Source organism: Pleurodeles waltl, chromosome 12 (genome assembly GCF_031143425.1).
Source record: "Pleurodeles waltl isolate 20211129_DDA chromosome 12, aPleWal1.hap1.20221129, whole genome shotgun sequence".
In the NCBI taxonomy this organism is placed as follows: Eukaryota; Metazoa; Chordata; class Amphibia; order Caudata; family Salamandridae; genus Pleurodeles; species Pleurodeles waltl.
In genome coordinates, this window is record NC_090451.1 from 125,455,232 (window position 1) to 125,458,543 (window position 3,312).

General features: G+C 43.7%; 1 non-coding gene across 1 annotated transcript; it reads left to right on the top strand.

Moving 5' to 3' along the window:
• Positions 1–2,693: 2,693 nt before the first annotated feature.
• Positions 2,694–2,775, top strand: TRNAL-UAG (transfer RNA leucine (anticodon UAG)). Its single transcript has one exon. It is a non-coding gene; the product is annotated as a tRNA-Leu (tRNA).
• The last annotated feature ends 537 nt before the right edge of the window (positions 2,776–3,312 follow it).

Below are 3,312 nucleotides of genomic sequence, written 5' to 3' on the forward strand. Positions count from 1 at the left end.
TTGTCTTCTTTTCACAAATGTTTAGGTTACTGGGATCCAGCATTGGTTTCACACCCATTTCTGTCACTGACTGGAAGGAGGCTAAAAGCACACAAAATCGTAAAAATGGGGTATGTCCCAGTAAAATGCCAAAATTGAGTTGAAAAATTGGGTTTTCTGATTCAAGTCTGCCTGTCCCTGAAAGCTGGGAAGCTGGTGATTTTAGCACTGCAAACCCTTTGTGGATGCCAATTTCAGGGACAAAAACCACAAGCCTTCTTCTCCAGCCCTTTTTTCCATTTATTTTTTTAAAAATACATTTTTACTGTATTTTGGCTAATTTCTTGGTCTCCTTCAGGGGAACCCACAAAGTCTGGGTACCTCTAGAATCCCTAGGATGTTGCAAAAAAAGGACACAAATTTGGCGTGGGTAGCTTATGTGGACAAAAATGTATGATGGCCTAAGCGCGTCCTGCCCCAAATAGCCAAAAAAATGCCTGGCACCTGAGGGGGAAAAGGCCTGGCAGCGAAGGGGTTAAAATGCACTATTTTATTCCAATTTCTTCACTTAGCTTCAGATGAACTATTGTTCCCTCCCACCCCCTCCTTTCAAAGTGCACCAGCCACCACTGCCTGGGGTGGGACAGATTGTTTTCGATTGCAGTATGGCAGATTGTTTTGGATTGCAGTGTGGTAGTTTGTTTTGGATTGGAGTGCAGAAGATTGCAGTGGGGTAGATTGTTTTGAATTGGAGTAGGGGAGATTGTTTTGAAGTGGAGTCGGGCAGATTGGAGTGGGTCAGATTGTTTTGGATCGGAGTAGGACAGATTGTTTTGGAGTGGTGCAGATTGTTTTTTATTAGAGGGGGGCAAATTGGAGTGAGACAGATTTGATAGGGGTGGCTGGAGAGGGTTGGAGTGGGATGAGTTAGAGTGGATTGGATTCGGGTGAGTGATTTGGACTGGAGTGAGGTGGATTAGTGTGGGTGAAGTGGTCTGGATGGGGGTGGATTGTAGTGGGGCAGATTGGAGTGGGGTGGATTGAAGTGTACCGCAGGATTATGTGTCAAAGCATAATTTCAGAATTTACACATAATAAAGAAACACTGTTGTTTTGCAATATCTTAAACAAGCTAATCGTCATCTTTTGAGAAGAGCGCCCACGAACAAAAACAAAAGAAAACATGCGTGGAACGTGGGAAAAGACGATTTGGCAAAATAAAAGAAAGTTAGATTTAAATTTAAAACTTAACAGTTTTGGTTGACCTGCTGGTCATGTTTTTGCCAGTCACAAGCCTTCTGTTTGCAGGGCACTAGAAGGTAAAAGGAAAAAATAGTACCTTGATCAGGTGGGGAGCAGCGGTCAGGCACTGATTAAGCTGAATCAATCAACGCTTGGTCGCTGCTCTACAGAGAGGAACGGAAATTATGCAAGACATGCCTTGATGAATTAGGAAACTGTAAAGAAGAGTGCCACATAAATAAAAAAATGGTGAGAGACATGCGGGCTCCAAGCCCTTTACTGAATACTACAGAGTCTATCAAGCGAGACCCTAAAAAGTTAAGTTAGTTAAAATAAACAAACATTGTTACTTCTAAATATCAATATTCCAAGGACGCCTACATGGTCGTCAAGCAAAAAGTTCCTAGTGCTTGGAGGGCCTTATGGTAGCTCTGAAGAGAGGCAAAGGACTTGGTCAGAGGGTGGCCTTGTTGGTGTGGTAGGGAGGCAATACCTCAAACGTTATTACTGGGGTAGGGGAGCTTGCAATTCAGAGTAATGAAAATTATCACAAAGCAATCAAGTAATTCCACATCAAAATAACAAGCGTGCGGGCTGACAACCATGCTCTCAGCATCAACGAGCGCAGAGTGAAGTGAATTTTACCATCCTCTGTGCATTTTTATTGCGAGGCTCATTTACATTTGACTTGGCGCGCAGAACGAGTGAGAACCCGGTCAATAGAAACAAAAATCATCTATTTAAAAAGTTTAGTTTCACGTGGGCCTGTTGTGCTTACTTCTTTCAGAATAGCTTTTGAACCTCTGTCCTGTGTGTGTCTGTGACTGTCATTTGAAAGGCAGTCAGAGCATCCAGGTGGGCCCCATGTCACCTGGGGCACCGCCCACCAGTGCTGGAGTTTTAAACAGCACCCGGTTGCATTTTGGGACTTGTGCCTTTTCAATGTGAGCTCAAAGACCGGGAAGTGTGGAATTCTGTTGGCTAAAAAATATTAACAGCGGAATGTGAATAGGCCACACAAGACATGACGTCACTGGAAAGCTAAACAGTATGTTGGGGAGACTGGGTGCGGCAATAGGGCTGATGTCATGAATACGTGCAACTCCTCGGTTATTTTTGAATGAACTGCTCATTCATTAGATCCCACCCTAAGAAATGAGCCCACCAGTATGAACACTTGTTTCATTAGAAAATGATGGAGTCACATTGCCTATGTAGAGCAGGTGCTTATACCTTGGTTGGAAGTCATTGCTCGGAGAGTGTTGTCTTTTAAGGTGATTGCACTAGGTCCGAGCAGGTGGGAGAAGACTTGTGCAGTGACTGAGTAAGAGAGATAACCTTCAATTACCACATCACCCTCCCGACATTGTAATCATGTCCTTTAAACGGTTTATCGACTCGACTTTCCACACTAAGTGCCATGACGCAGGGTTTCGGTGCTCATGAAGTGCACAGACAGACAGAAAACTGAAGGTAGCGTGGCCGAGCGGTCTAAGGCGCTGGATTTAGGCTCCAGTCTCTTTGGAGGCCTGGGTTCGAATCCCACCGCTGCCAGAGATGGATTTGAACAGATCTTAATGACGCATCTCCCTCCTGCCCCTTCAATTTTCATACACAGTGACTCTACCAATAGGTCCCTAATTTTAAAACTCTTTTACAGTCTCCTTCTAAGTAAACTCCTAAACCGTGGACTCCCAAGAAATCGGCTGATGGGCGCTGCTGTTGTTTTCCTTCATTCTGCTTAGATCACCTTCAAATGGAAGGTTTAACAAATAATTTGTTCTCCCCACGCGGTCACCCCGCTCTTCTGTCTGCAAAATAAAATCGAACCTCTGTTAAATAAAGATTTAAAGCAAATTATCTATCTTCCCAAATAAAGTTGGTAAATGTGTTCTTCACAGTTATTTTAAATATCAGGTTTAAAATAAACAAGTGACGTACTCGGCAGGATTCGAACCTGCGCAAGGAACCCCCAATGAATTTCAAGCTCATCACCTTAGCCACTCGGCCATAACTACGAGCTCTCATTAACCCATACCGAAACTTTATATCACAACAGAATTGTGCACAATGGCCGTGCACACCTATATA